The sequence below is a fragment of the Xyrauchen texanus genome, chromosome 18, assembly GCF_025860055.1.
Source record: "Xyrauchen texanus isolate HMW12.3.18 chromosome 18, RBS_HiC_50CHRs, whole genome shotgun sequence".
In the NCBI taxonomy this organism is placed as follows: Eukaryota; Metazoa; Chordata; class Actinopteri; order Cypriniformes; family Catostomidae; genus Xyrauchen; species Xyrauchen texanus.
This window is the reverse complement of record NC_068293.1, coordinates 10,839,804-10,855,900: the sequence shown is the minus strand read 5'-3', so window position 1 is coordinate 10,855,900 and position 16,097 is coordinate 10,839,804. Positions and strand designations below refer to the sequence as shown.

The following is a 16,097-nucleotide window of genomic DNA, read 5'->3' as shown; positions in this document are numbered from 1 at the left end:
AATAAACGCATTTTACTCTCCGTTTTTATCAGAGAGCATTCTCTATTTCTTAGCAGTGTAGTAGTAAACAGGTCACACATTCAGCATGGCTTAAGAAACATCACCCTTGGAAATAAATAAATAAATAAAGGCATCATTGGAGGTTATGCAGGTACATATAAATGGAGGTTTACTTGGAGTCCAATGTTATTACCAATACAAAACACAGCAACAAGTGAATGATTTACTTACTCTTTACTATAAATGCTGACGTTAGAAAATTATCCAACATTAGGCCATCACTGTACATCATGTGGTTGTGTAATAGTTTATAAACTCTGGTATTATTAGCCTTCTATTTATTTACATTGTGGTCAATAACGGCTGAACTTTTACACATTCTCCAGGAATGCAGCTGCTGCTTACTTCCGCATTGCAAAAATAAGGTGGATATAGTCATACCTGTCAACATTTGGGTACCAAAATACGGGAGACCTCTGAGCGAGGCCTCCCTTATATAAATATATATATGTATTTTTAATTTTTTTGTGTGTGTGTCTTCTCCCATCTACCAGTGATGCTTGATTCAACTTCCCACGTCTACTACTGCACAGATATCAACAGCGCAACTGGGTTATAGATTGCAGGTTGAGGTCACAAATTGGTTGAAATTTGTATGATGTGTTGATTGTGTGAGTAGGATGCGTTTCATGCAAGATCTGGCAACTGGACAACTTTGGAATAATATACTGATGTGATTATTCATATCACAAGGTTTGGGCCATACAAATGACAGGAGTTTCCCGTGAGAAATATCAAAACAGGAGGGGGCGGGAGATCAGTGTAAAATACAGGAGACTCCCGGGAATAACGGGAGAGTTGAGAGGTATGGATACAGTGCACAATTTCAGGTGGAAAGTAGGAGTGTCTGAATTAAGAGTAATTGTAATTAAGTATAATTCCATTTTTTTATTCTAAATTTTATGTAAAAAGCACCCACTTTTAAACCTATCCTAAAAGTATTTTTTTTTCCAAAAAGGTACTCAAGTAAATGCAGCATGTTACTACCCACCTCTGCAAGGGATGGTAGTTATCAAGTCTCACACTAAGAGCTTGGCATTAGCAGACATTTAATCATGTTGTGATGTTGTTTGATGTTTCTGTGTTTAAAGAGATAGTTCACCCAAAAATGCAAATTCTCGCATCATTTACTCACCGTCATGCCATCCCAGATGTGTCTGACTTTCTTTCTTCTGCAGAAAGTAAACAAAGATATTTAGAAATATATCTCAGCTCTGTTGGTCCTCACAATTTAAGTGAATGTGTACCAGAATTTTGAAGCTCCAGAGGCAATTTCCTCTTTCACTTTTTATTTCACATTCTTCATTTGTTTTTGCCGATTTGCATTCTTCGTGCATGTCGCCACCTACTGGGTAGAGTGGAGAATGTATAGTAAAAAAAGACTTACCTATCATATTGCTTCAGAAGACATGGATTTAAACACTGGAGTCATATGAATAAATGTTATTCTGCCTTTGTGTGATTTTTGCAGCTTTAAAATTTTGGTACACATTCACTTGCATTGCGAGGACCGACAGAGCTGAAATATTATTTTTAAAATATTGACTTGTGTTCAGCAGAAGAAAATAAGTCATACACATCTGGGATGGCATGAGGTTGCATAAATGATTAAATAATTTTCATTTTTGGTAAACTACCTTTTAAGTCGTGTAATATGATTTATATATAAGTAAGCCATCCTGAGCTCTCCTTGGATCGAATTATATTAAATAGTATGAGAACCGCTGCCCTAGCCACCATAATGTTAAAGGGAAATCAATACAGTTCAGCTCTGTAACAGTTGCATAACTACAAATGTTCTATAAACAAATTGCATAATATGATCCTCCTTTCAGTTTTGCCCCGCCTGCGTTTTCTTGCTTTCACCCACATTCCCTCTCGAAATGTAGATATTCAGATCTTTTGACTGATCAGCAAACTAGGAAAATACCATTCGTTTCAAGTGGGAACATCAGACACGTTTTTTCATTTTCCTGTCAAACGCGTCCTTCTCAGGACATCAGTAACCAGGAAGTAAGACATGTACTCGCTTGTCAAGTCCTCGGTCAGTTGAGTGAGTGAAATTAGGACTCGAACTCAGTATCTGAGTTTGTCTGTGTGGCTGGTCGTGTCATGATTTATGACTTTGGGGCTCGTTGTGTCTTATCATGAGGAATTACATGAATGTCCGGCTGATGTGACATGGTAAGTGCGTTTCTTTTTATTTACATGTACTGTGGAAAGTAGCGCGTTGACAACAACTGTTGAGCGTGCAGTGGAATTAAATCTTGCTGTTGAAAACTATAGGAATTCAATACAACACATTTTTTTGTGTTTAACGTGATTTAAACGGGAAGAAGAAATGTATAAAGACTGATGATGCGTCGGCTCTACACATTACAACATGTCGTATCGGAGGTCAGATCTTAAGCGATTATTAAACAAACTTCTGGTCTCAGTAGAATATAAGAGCGGAAAAGTTAGTTTTATATTTGACATTCTAGACAATACCCATTATCTCTGCGTGCCTATATCATTTTAAAACCAAACCAACTTGGACATGCATGAATAGGTTTTCTTTGCCTAGCACAAAGCTGAATTTAAAAGATTTTTTTTTTTCATATCAGTTTTATTAGCCCTAAAAATCAATTACGCAATTGAACCATTTTATATTGACACCACAAATATAAAATGTTCTTAAAAATATTTAATGTAATGTAAATGTTTGTTATATTATAATTCCATTAAACTCAATGACCGTTTGACCTAGAGACATAAAACCAACCATAAAACACTCAGAATATTATTCTTCATATAGAACAAGACTTTCCAGTGCTTTACAGATATTTAATCAGAGTCTATTAAACTAAATTATAAAAAAAAAATATCAATGACTATAGAATTATAATATCTGGATTAAAATTACTGAACATTTACTCCCTAAAACAAGTCTTGTGCTAAATGAAGAATAATATTCTGAATGTTTTATGGTTGGTTTTATGTCTCTAGGTCAAACGGTCATTGAGTTCAATGGAATTATAATATTGCAAACATTTACATTACTATATTTATTTGGAAACACATAGAATGTAAATTCCACAAACAGAGTGTTGTGTCATGAAAGGGGTATTTTTAAGAAAATGTTATATTTGTTGTGATGTCATAATATCAAATGGTTAAATTGTGTAATTGATTTATAGGGCTAATAAAATGGATATGAAAAAAAAAATAATTTAATATTCAACTTTGTGCTAGGCATAGAAACAACCTACTCATGCATGTCCAGGTTGGTTTGGCTTGAAAATGTGATTTGCATGGAGAGTTTAATGGGTATTGTTGTGAATGTCAAATATAAATCAAACTTTACCACACTTAAAAAGTTTCAGGTCATCAATTAAGATCAGTCTGAAATGTTTGTGGTTGTTGCCGCATTATTTCACCTGAAACGTGCATTCGGGTGAATAAGAAGCTGAATTCTGCCTTCTCCTGCAGAGCAGGTTTAAAACAAAGACAAAATCACAAATCTCAGTTTGTTATGCTAAAACCCCAAGGAATGCTTTATACTATCAGACTGTTAGCTTGTTTCAGACATGTTGACCTATTGCAGTTAGCTGAACATGCTGTTGCTCCAGTGCAATACCTTGGTGTGAGATATTCACACAAAGATTCTCATATCTCATTCAATTAAAAAAATATATATGTTTACAATAATTGCCTTCCAAATGCTTTTAGAGAATATTCTCATGTCACAAAAACATGTTTCTTTCTTGACTTTGATATAAACAAATATATATAAAACATGTCAAAGGCTTTGCTTTGTGTTTGAAAGGAGACAAATTGTGTTACATGGAAATTGGAAAAAATTCAGAAATCGGTAAATCTGCCCTGCCTCCTCTCCACATTAACAATGGAAAGTTGCTTTGTATCATGTGCAGTACAGAACATAATTTACAAGATATTAAGAGAAATATACAATAAGACCTGTTTATTGTCAACATTACTTCAGTGGTATCAAGATTTGGGGTTTGCTCTAAACAAATACAGAGTCCTAAATATTAATCCTCTACAATTAGTTCAGTCCAAACTGTTTTCCTCAAACTTTTTTTTGTGGAGTGTTTCAGCCATCTATTTTTGATTTTTGTTAACTTCCAATGGAAAATCTCCAATTGACTAATGCTCAGGATATAAAATATGATTGACAGCGATGATGCCATTGTAATATTTGAATTTGTGATTACTCTTCTTTCTTACATTTATCAGCATACTACTGAATTTTGTCCTTCTTGTAGCCTGTAGCCACCTTTAAGTGAAACAGTGACTATGTGTTGATTCTCGTGTGCGTCACGTGTCAATGCGGCTGACTGAAAATGACGATGGAGAATTTCATGAATGAATCAAAGCCAGTGTAACTTTCGTAACACTGTTCTTTGACTGAATCTAGTTAGTTATATTGCTCAGTTTTGGGCTTAATAATGGCCTAATACAATACGCTGGAATAATAAAAATAAAAATGTAGTGTCATTACTGGAAATTCACTTAAAGGACCAATTTTATAACAAAGTTTGAAAAGGTTTATGTGGATGTAATAAGTTAGGTAAGATTTGATTCTTTAAATTACAACAATATATCAAACTTTTAATGTGTAATTACATGACATTGTCCATTAAAATAAATTCACCATTACTATCGCAGTAGGGTGCCATTGCAGGCTGTTAATGTCATCCCTAATGTGATTTTAGTGAGTGTTCACTGTCCCTTCCCCCTTCATCTCTCTCTCTGTCTCCTATTCTATCTTCCTATGTCTCTCCCCCACCCCAACAATAGAATTTCAATAGGTTTGACAGCTGGTTATATAATTGCACTTATTTTTTTTAACTTCCTGGGAATTTGCAAAGCAGCATTTACACATTGACGCCTGTTAGAAACAAGCTCTGAATTAATGTAATGTGGAATTCAAATTCCGTGGAGTGCTACTCTCCAAACCACAGAGTTAAAATAATTTTTCATAATTACTGTTATTATTAAAGTTTGAACTACAAAGCATTTTGTCCTCAGGCATATGACGTCATCAAAGAGAGTCGCGGGGGTAGTGGTTTATGCATGCAGTACAGGTCATTTTAGGAGCATTGGCTGATCAGAACAGTATCTGATTTGGGCCACATTTAAATAGTCATGTGAACAACCTCACAAAAAAATCAGATTTGAGCAGAAAAGCCTTATTTGAGCCATATTCAGCTGTGGTGTGAAAATAGCCATAGACTCACAGTCACATGTGGATGTTTTGGAAGAGAGTGTATTATAGATTTGAAAACAGATACTGTAATTCTGACTCTAAATTTGGATTGGATGTGATTCATTTGAAGCCGTTGTAAAATACAGATAAATGTACATGTGTAACCACATATTCTATATCAATGCTCTACAGTAAGTTGTTACATTGTTTGCCACCTGTAAACAGTCAAGACGAGGAACTGTATTACTAGGGATGCATGATATATCGACTGCCAAACCCAATAATATACTTGTCTGAAAAATAGTTTATTCTGGTAATTACTAATAATTAAAGGTGACAAAATTGTTATTATTAAATTAATTCATTTAATTTAAAAAATTAATTTTTAATTATTAATGCATTTAACAATTTGACATTGTATTCACTGCACTGAGGCATAAACCACAACACACACACAACAGTGATTCCGTGTTAATGATCAAGTGATGGAGAAAGGACCTCTTTACCAAATTTTTGGTAAGAAAATGTATAGACTTCACGGAACTTCAGTGTGCCTGATATCAAGCATCTTAGCTCTGTTAAAACAGGTTCCCCATTTAAATAATTGAGAATTCTGGTTTAAATGTAATGTTTGGCTAAAATTTTATGGTATGCCGATTTTTTTGGTGTGTGTGTGTGCATTTTGTTATTACACTTTTTGCATTTTATTTTCATCGATAACACATTGAGTCATTACATCGCTCTTTGGACCCAGAGAGTGAACGTCTAGGTTACGTATGTAACCTCCGTTCCCCGATGGAGGGAACGAGACGTTGTGTCAGAGAAGCAACACTAGGGGTCTCTCTTGAGCGCCGATATTCACCTCTGAACTATGAAAAAAGGCCAATGAGAGTTGGCAACCAGTATTTGCATGTCCCGCCCCCGGACATACGGGTATTTAAGCGGCGCAAATACGGGAGTTCATTCAGGATTTTTCTGAGGAGCCGGAAATGGTCCGGCCACAACAGGGGCTCGGCTTAGCGACGTGGCAGGGGAGACACAACGTCTCGTTCCCTCCATCGGGGAATGGAGGTTACATACGTAACCTAGACGTTCCCCTTCTGTCGCTCTCTCCACGTTGTGTCAGAGAAGCGACACTAGGGGTCCACTTAAAAAGAGCCATGCGCTGAGCCGTGTACGTGATCCGCTGATACAGGAGCGAGCAGGTATTCCTACGTGCAGAACGACCAACTGTATCAGGCTGCTGTAACTGCCTAAAGGAAACACGGAGTCAACTCGTGAGGGGACAGAACCATGGTTTTACACACAGGGGGAGTCCGAACAGGAGGCCTTAACTGTGGGGCACCTATACCAGTACAGGGTAGCTTGCGGTACCCGCAGTGGTTTGGGTCGGCGAGTTCCTCCGCAGAACTGCGACCCACGAGGGCTAGGGAGGAGTCAACCAGTGTCCCAAACCTGGGATCTCCTGGGAATGAAGGCGCACTGTTTCCCCTGGTGAGGGGAAGGGCTGGGTGCAAGCGATTCACCTGGTCAGATCGTGGACGTGCCACCGAGTTCTACGGGCTCGGTACCTGAGAGAACACGGGACGATACTGACTCAACTCGGAGATTGTAGAATCTCGCAAAAATGTTAGGTGTTGCCTCGCCCGCTGCTCTACAAATGTCTGCTAGGGCATTGCCCCTAGCCAGTGCCCACGAGGACGCAACACTCCTGGTGGAGTGGGCTCGGACCCGCAAAGGGGGGGGCACGGCCTGGGTGTGATAAGCCAGGGAAATGCCGTCGACAACCCAGTGGGCGAGTCTCTGCTTGGAGACAGCATTCCCTTTCTGCTGTCCCCCAAAGTAGACGAAGAGCTGCTCAGAGCGTCTGGTGCTCTGTGTGCGGTCCAGGTAAATACGTAAGGCACGTACTGGACACAGCAGTGAAAGGGCTGGGTCTGCCTCCTCCCGGGGCATCGCTTGCAGGTTCACCACCTGATCCCTGAAGGGTGTGGTAGGAACCTTGGGCACGTAGCCCGGTCGCGGTCTTAGGATCACGAAAGTGTCCTGCTGACTCCAAAGGAGGAGACGACGGGCGAGCTGTGACATGTGGAGGGAGCGTACTCCGCCTTGGCGGTTTATGTAGGCCACCACCGTGGTGCTGTCTGTCCTGACTAGGACATGCTTGCCACGAATCAATGGAAGAAATTTCTTCAGGGCAAGAAAAACGGCCAGCAGCTCTAGGCAGTTGATGTGCCAGTGCAGCGGGCCTCGGTTCCACCGGCCTGCGGCTGCGCGCCCGTTGCACACGGCGCCCCAACCCAATTTGGAGGCGTCGGTTGTAACCAGAACGCGACGGGACACCTGCTGCAAGGGTACTCCTGCCCGTAGAAAGCAGAGGTCTGTCCAGGGTTTGAAGGTTTGGCGGCAGGCGGGGGTAACTTCCACGGCGTGCATGCCGTGGCGCCATGCTCGTCTCGGGACTCGAGTCTGGAGCCAATGCTGAAGTGGTCTCATATGCATCAACCCCAGTGGCGCGGCCGCCGCGGAGGATGCCATATGCCCCAGGAGCCGTTGGAAACGTTTCAAAGGGACCACGGTGCCTGGTTCGAAAGAAGCGAGGCATTCCAGCACTGACTGAGCACGCTCGTTGGAGAGACATGCTGTCATTGAGACTGAGTCTAAACCGAGAAAAGAGATGCTCTGGACCGGGGTGAGCTTGCTCTTTTCCCAGTTGACCTGAAACCCTAAACGGCCGAGGTGCTCGAGCACCTGGTCTCTGTGTGCGCATAGTAATTCCTGCGAGGAGGCCAAAATGAGCCAATCGTCAAGGTAATTGAGTATGCGTATGCCCGCTCCTCGTAGCGGGGCAAGAGCCGCCTCTGCGACCTTCGTGAAGACACGAGGGGACAGAGACAGGCCGAAGGGGAGGACCTTGTACTGATACGTGAGAACGGCATTTGCAGGCCATGTGACCCAGAGGTAAAGGAAATAATTTGGGTACCGCAGCCCCCGTCAGGGGGTGCGGCAAATGAAAAAACAAAAGATTCTCCTCCCGGCCCTCCACCGGGGGACGGAGTGGTCTTACCACCTCCGGAGCTAACTTCTCGTCCTCTGGGTCCGCTGTCTCAGGGACGCTTGGGAGCCTTCCGGGTCCTCGAAGGGGTCCGTGAGGCAGGGGGCGTACGCTTCCTGCGGTTTGCTCGACGCCGGGGCTGAGAGCTGGGCCCAGGTTGGGGCGGAGCAGAAGGTCTTCTGGCCGCGGGAGGACGCCCTCGGCGAGCAGGTGGGGCCTGGGCCGTGGCGGCAAGCTTGCGGCATGGCATGATGTGCGAAATGGCCTCCGTCTGCTTCTTCACCAGGGAGAACTGCTGGGCAAAGTCCTCAACGGTGTCGCCGAAGAGGCCGAACTGGGAGACAGGGGCATTGAGGAAGCGAGTCTTGTCAGCTTCACGCATCTCAACCAAGTCCAGCCATTGCTGACGTTCCTGGACCACCAGAGTGGCCATCGCCTGCCCGAGTGCCTGCGCTGTGACCTTCGTCGCTCTCAGGGCGAGGAGAGCCATGGCATGCAGGGCGGAAGCGGCGCGTCCGGTAGTGCTGTAGGCCTTCGCGGTGAGCGAGGATGTTGCTCTACAGGACCGGGAAGGGAGTACAGGGCGGCCCCGCCAGGTGGTAGTGCTTCCGGGACATAAGTGGAGCGCAACAGCTCTATCCACCTGGGGGATCTCCGTGTACCCGTGGCACGCTCCGCCGTCGAGGGTGGCGAGGGCTGATGAGCAGGTGGCGGTGCGACGAGTGGAGAGGGGTGCTCTCCACGAAGACGTCAGCTCATCATGCACCTCCGGGAAGAAAGGAACCGGGGGGGGCGAGGCTGTGAGCGGCGCCCACGCCCAAGAACCAATCGTCCAGCCGTGATGGCTATGGGGAGGATGGAGGGTTCCAATCCAGGCCCACGCTGTTGGCTGTCCGGGAAAGCATATCGGACATCTGTGTATCTGTGTATCTGTATCTGTGCGTCGGCCTCCTCCTGGGCGTTCCATCCCGAAGTTGGCAGCCCAGAGGAGCCCTCAGCATCAGAGCCCACGCCCTCCGATGTCGCGGCGAACTCATCTGCTTCCATCGCAAGAGGGTAGGCAGACTGACTGTGAGGCGAGTCACCTTCACCTCGAGCGGGGACGGGAGTCAACGAGCGTGCCGGGGCGCGGGTGGTCCGAGGGGGCGTACCCGGCGGAGCTGCACCCGCTGCCATCCCCGAATCGCCTCCATCACCAGCCGCATCGTCCTCAATCCTGTGGGAAGAAGGAGCGACGCTGGGGCGGCTGTAGTGGCTTGCTTACGGTTGTAAGCAAGCCACGCACCGCTAACGTTGTCATGGTCATGTTCTCGCAATGAGAACATGAACCATCCACAAACGCAGCCTCAGTGTGATCACTGCCCAGACACACGAGACAACGCCTGTGGCCGTCGGAAGCGGAGAGTACTCTACCGCATCCAGGAACAACACAGGGGCGGAAAGGCATCTTTATAAAGACGCGTCCTTAAAAGGACGTTCAACGCCACTGTGTTTTTTGCTGTTTTAGAGGAAATTACTCTTTTAAATAAAATCACACTTTTATGAATGAAAGAACTCATGAGAGATCTTTCTTATCTGCAACTGTCGATGCGCTCAGGGGCAGGAGGTGCACAGCCGTGCAAACAGGAGAAAGCTGCTGTTGTGCGCCGTAGAATCCAACAGCATGCTGCAGAAATTTTCTGAATGAATTCCCGTATTTGCCGCTTAAATACCGGTATGTCCGGGGGCGGGACATGCAAATACTGGTTGCCAACTCTCATTGGCCTTTTTTCATAGTTCAGAGGTGAATATCGGCACTCAAGAGAGACCCTTAGTGTCGCTTCTCTGACACAACGTGGAGAGAGCGACAGAAGGGGAACTAAGGCTGACCTTACAGAAGTTTAGCTGAGGATTACATAACCTGTTAGATTTAAGGGTTTATGATCATGTCTTTTAACACTTGGGGTCTTCTTTTAAGAGTGCTAAGTGCAGTGATAAGTCATTCATGCAAAGTCAGTGTTCATGGATATGAAGTTTTTTGGTATTTTGATATGCAATTCTTAAGTCTAAGAATTGCATGCACAAAGTGCTAATGGGCTGGGTAAAGTACAATTTCAGAACCCTATAATACAGTATATTCCATTCCCTGTCAAGCACCAGAGATATAAACAAATACAGCACATTCAGAAGAAACTGATAGTGTAAATGGACTGTATGCAGTATATTAGAAGAAAAGAAATTACGGACATGTCCGTCAACGAGCTCTCTCTCCCGCACGATACTCTGCAGTCAGCCTTTAACCCTCACGGAGGCATAATTAGCCTAATACGGGACCGGGTGTGTATGATCACGACCCGGCCCCGCCCTCCGCCCTGCCACATGGACTAACGTTCTTTTGTGCATTAACTGCATCTTTAATGAATAAAGCTGGCTACACACTAGCAGACTCAGAACAACTCGGTTTGGGTGGGGGGTGTCACACTTGGTGACAGTTTTCGCTGATCGTGTCCTACTAGTCAGTGAGTCTGTCACACTTTCCGAAATTCCTGGAATTTATCTGATCTGGCTGAAGATCAAACATGACCTCAAACTCTCAACTAACAAATAGGTTTTGATTTACTTATCTTTGAAAAAAAAAAACATGAATGTACGTATATTGTTTAAGAAAACTGGGAAAGAACAGTTAGATCTGCTGAAGTCACATAAGAGAACAATGGCAATCTAATGTAGTTTTTTTAATTATCCTCCCATTCAATGAGGGCATCCAAAAATGCTTCCAATAAGACTGTTAAGACTTGTGGCTCATTTTATTGCAAGAAAAAGCTTGGTGACAGAATCTGAGAGTGATGAAAACATTCACATCAGCTTGACATCTTGTCCGTTCTTCAGTAAAAGAAGAAGCTCAGTGGTCACTTGACGAGAACACAAGACCCTTCCTCATTGACAGAATGATTTTTTCAAACAAAACATATTTTTTCAGTCTCTGAAGCCCTCAGCAGAGAGTCCCGTAAGTCAAATGATTAACACCTTCCATTGAGAGACACTAATGGGGATTTTCCATTGCATGGTAAAACTCCACTTGACTCTGCTCGCTTTTTGGGGGTTTTCCTTTGTGGAGAGTACCTGGTACTTTTTTTAGTACCACCTCGGTCAAGGTTCCAAGCGAGCTGAGCCGATACTAAATGTGACGTCAAAACCCTGCAGGTCACTGATTGGTCAGAGAGAATCATCAGTACCAGCGTCACTGGATTTGCGACACAGGACATCAACCCATTAGTTTTAAAGATAGCAACAGCTATAGCAGTATCATTTGTTCACGCATCTTAAAAATTAAATAGCTGTGCGCAAAACCACCCCATGGTCAATAAACGAGGTGCAGACGTTCCAAAAGAAACGACACAAAACGACAAAAAAATCTTTCAAGAAGTGTCTCAGCTGTTGGCCACACATGGCTACCACCGGACCTACCAACAGTGTAGGGAAAAGTAAAAAAATGTGTGACTACAGAACCATCAAGGAAAAGTGGAAGTGGTTCGACCAAATGGATGCTATCTAGACCGGCGAGCAATGGGAGGGAGAGTGCCTTGGACTCAGCCACGACGTTGTTGGAGTCCATGATGGAGGATGGTACGCTAACTCTATACTCTTTATTTAACTTTATTTAGTTGACCAGCTACTGGAAAGCTTGCTTCTAAAACAACCAGGCCAATTTAACTGTTACACTTGTGTAAAATCACCATGCAACAACTGCTTTATGCAGCACAATGAGCTAGTAGCTAACAGCTAGCGGTTGTATTATTGTTTATGGTCAGTATTGTTTGTGTCGTGTTTAAGATGAAGTCACAGCAGTAGAGGCGGCGCAACTATGACGATCAGCCTATAATCCCACCCACATTGAGGCGGCACTAAACTGCAGAGAAAAAGCAAGCTCAGAAAAGTAAAGCGAGTAGAGTCGAGTTGAACCGAACCATAACGTGCAGTGGAAAAGTGCCATTATGTGCACTGTATCCCTCTGCCTGGCTGGTGATTATTTAAATGAAGCTAACACCTGAATATCATTGGAAAAATTAGCTAGTGAGATGCTGCCTTAACAGGCATATTTCTATGACCGTGCTTCTTTTATTCGCATGGGAAATGTGGTTCTCATCAGGATCAGGATCTGCGTTAAATATAGAGAATGTAAGTATTATTAATCATATTGATTAAGTGACACAAATCATGGCTAGTATTAGCAGCGATTTCAGGTTTGGCTATGGATTTTTGTATGCACTACACTTCTACCAGTTGATTTTGCTTTAAAAAATGTAATTCATTTATTGAAACTATAAATAAATAAATAAACCAAAAAAATGTCTACATTTAATTTGGACTTAAAGGACCAAAGTATAATCAAAATAACAAACTGATCAAAAAATCCTATTTAAAAATCCATTATATGATGGCAAATTCTGCGATTTTATTAAATAAATAAGTGTGGACGTGACAGCCCATTCTCTCTGAGAGCTGTTTGCCCATTTTCTACATCGCTAATAAAGATGACCAGTCAGTCTCAGTTTAGGGAGTGGCATGTGTGGTCATGTCATGTGAGTTTCCGGTGTTCAGCGTGGAAATCAGTTGAAGCTGGATGCCGAGCAGACCGACACTGAACTGGTGGCCAGAAAAAATAACACAGAAGCACAGAAGGGAGCGTGACATGTAAACACAAACTCCAAAACTGTCATTCTCGATGCGGTCAGAGCCGCTTCAACCAGTCACGGAAGAGACCCAATCTGAGCGTGTGTCGAAACCGGGAGAGATATAAAGTTCTGCCGGCTGATGCGCACTCTAACACGGAGATGCTCGTCTCTCACCCCTGCTGTCTGCAGCTCGAGTGTCTGATAGAAACACAGATCACAGCTTGGTGATATATCTTTATTTTATGTTTAATTAAAGTTCATATAATACGAGAGCATGCCATGTAAATAAACACAAACTGTCATTCTCGGTGCAGGCAGAGCCACTTCAACCAGTCCCGTAAGAGACCCAATCTGAGCGGGAGTCGAGACAGGAAGAGGCTGATGCGCACTCTAACACGGAGATGCTTGTCTCTCACCCCCGCTGTCTGCAGCTTGCAACATGTAGCATAAGATCAATCTTATGTGAAAAATAACATAAAAATTACAATAACAATAAAATGTGTGTGTGTGGTTGAATCCATATCTCTTTTAGCAAAATAATTAAAGAGTTATGGCCAAAAATTTGATTTTTGTTTGTTTTACTTGTTTTGTCTGAGTCAAATGAACGAAACCGGAAGTCTCTACATTGTTCAGGTGCAGAGATATGTGATTTATTATGTGGTTGCTAGGGCAACCCCATCTGGTTTCTAGGCAGTTACCAAGGTGATACTCAAAATGCTCCTTGCTACTAGGGATGCACCGAAATGAAAATTCTGGGCCGAAACCGAAACCGAAAATCCAGGATGCACTTGGCTGAAAACCGAAACCGAAATTTTTACCTATTTAAAAAAAAAAAAAAATGTTGTGTATAATTGTATTAATTTGATACTTTTTCATTAATTTCATGAATTTAATTAATCTGAATTGAAAAACTACAAACCAATAAAATAAATCACACTTTTATTGAAAGTAGCACAACAAAATTGGACAAAAAATATATTAAAACTATATTAAATATTATTCTTCTTTCAGTTCTGTAAAAATCTAATTTTACAGATTTTATTAACAATTATCCAAATAATGTAAAGTTTTAGAAAACTATTATATGCAAAACTACAGTCAAGTAATGAACTTAGCTAGCATCTTTCAAAAAGTTTAAATATGCGACAGAACACAGAATGGCAGAGGGCCTCTATTCCACTGATCTATATAAAACTATAATATATAATTATATATATATAGATCAGTGCTCTATTCTGTTTATGTAAACATATATCCACTTTAAGTGAACATTATTGTGCAAAACAACAGTAATTGAACTAAATCCAACCTCAACTGTAAACGACAGATGTATCCTCAAGTGAAGAACAAGTGTAATGTAATTGCTATACACATCATATTGGACCGCTTTCTATTTAACTACAAGTGACAGGTTTCTCTTCAAGAACAAAAGTTGCTAAACTTTCTGACAGTCTCTCCTGTCAGAAAGCTCATCAAGAACATGAGATGCTGCACTGAACAGTCTCTCACTCTCTGTGCTGGTGCTTGGGCAGATAAATACCTGTGCGCAATCCGCGCAAGCAAAGGAAAGCGGTGTTTGTTTATGCGCCCGTAGTCAAGGGGATTGTCGCTTCTGGAGTAGTTCAGATAAATACATCTCAAGTTGTGGTGTAGCTGTGCTAGTTGTGACATTTTCCTGTAGAATCTCTTGCTGTATTCTGTATATATATATATATATCTTGAAAGTTCTGCTGAATAAACACTGCAGATCGCAAATGTGATGTCCTTATCAGAAACTTTGAAGAATTTCCACACCGCTGACATGATCGGCCTTTGTTTGGTAGCGCCGTTGTGGAATTATCTAACAGCTGTGATAAGGGCTACATCGATCCAGATTGAAATCTGAGCACTGAGGGGCGGAGCGAGGAGGTATATATTTTCGGCCTTTTTTCTCTTTCGGCCGAAAACCGAAAGTGCCATTTTCGGCCGAAAATATTCGGCGGCCGAAATTTCGGTGCATCCCTACTTGCTACCCTGAGACAAATGAATGAAATCGGAAGTCTCTCAGATGTTCTGGTGCAGAGATATGTGACTTGTTACATGGTTGCTAGGGTAACCCCATTTGGTTTCTAGGAAGTTACTAAGATGATACTCAAAATGCTTCTTGCTACCCTGAGTCCAATTAACAAAACGGAAGTCTCTGCTTTCTTCTGGTAAAGATATGTGATTTGTTATTTGGTTGCTAGGGTAATCCCATCTGGTTGCTATGCAGTTACCAATGTGATACACAAATGTGTCCTTGCTACCCTGAGACAAATTAACAAAACCGGAAGTCTCTCCGATGTTCTGATGCAGAGATATGTGATTCGTTACATGGTTGCTATGGTAACCCCATCTGGTTGCTAGGTAGTTACCAAGGTAATACTCAAAAGGTTCCTTGCTACCCTGAGACAAATGAATGAAACCATAAGACTCTACGCTGTTCTGGTGTAGAGATATGTGATTTGTTACATGGTTGCTAGTGTAACCCCCATCTGATTGCTATGCAGTTACCAAGGTGATACTCAAAAGGCTCCTTGCTACTCTTAAGACAAATTAATAATACTGGAAGTCACAACAATGTTTTGGTGCAGGATAACACCATCTGGTTGCTAGGCAGTTACCAAGGTGAGTTACCAAGGTGAATCTTAAAAGACTCCTTGCCTCCCTGAGATAAATTAATGAAACCGGATTTCTCTATGATGTTCTGGTGCAGAGATATGTGATTTGTTACTTGGTTGCTTGGGTAACACCATCTGGTTGCTACGCAGTTACCTAGGTGATACTCAAAAGGCTCCTTGCTACCCTGAGTCAAATTAATGAAACCGAAGTCGCAATGATGTTCTGGTACAGATATATGTGATTTGTTACTTGGTTGCTAGGGTAACACCATCTGGTTGCTAGGCTGTTAACAAGGTGATATTCAAAAGGCTCCTTGCTACCGTGAGTCCAGTGAACAAAACCAGAAATCTCTATGACATTCTGATCCTGAGATCCTCATCTAAGCATTTGGAACATAAGTCAATGTGGTTTGGTTGCTATGGTGTTCTAAATGGTTGCTATGGCATGGCTAAGTAGTTTCTATGATGGTACCTGA

General features: G+C 42.5%; 1 protein-coding gene across 1 annotated transcript in view; it reads left to right on the top strand.

Annotated features, from left to right (window-relative positions):
• The first annotated feature begins 1,920 nt into the window (after nucleotides 1-1,920).
• The window catches only part of LOC127658575 (nuclear receptor subfamily 1 group I member 2-like), a 49,175-nt gene continuing 34,998 nt past the window's right edge, over nucleotides 1,921-16,097 (top strand). Inside the window, exon 1 of the mRNA XM_052147940.1 lies at nucleotides 1,921-2,244. The gene's annotated coding sequence lies outside the window, so the exon portion shown is untranslated. The remainder of the gene's footprint in view (nucleotides 2,245-16,097) is intronic.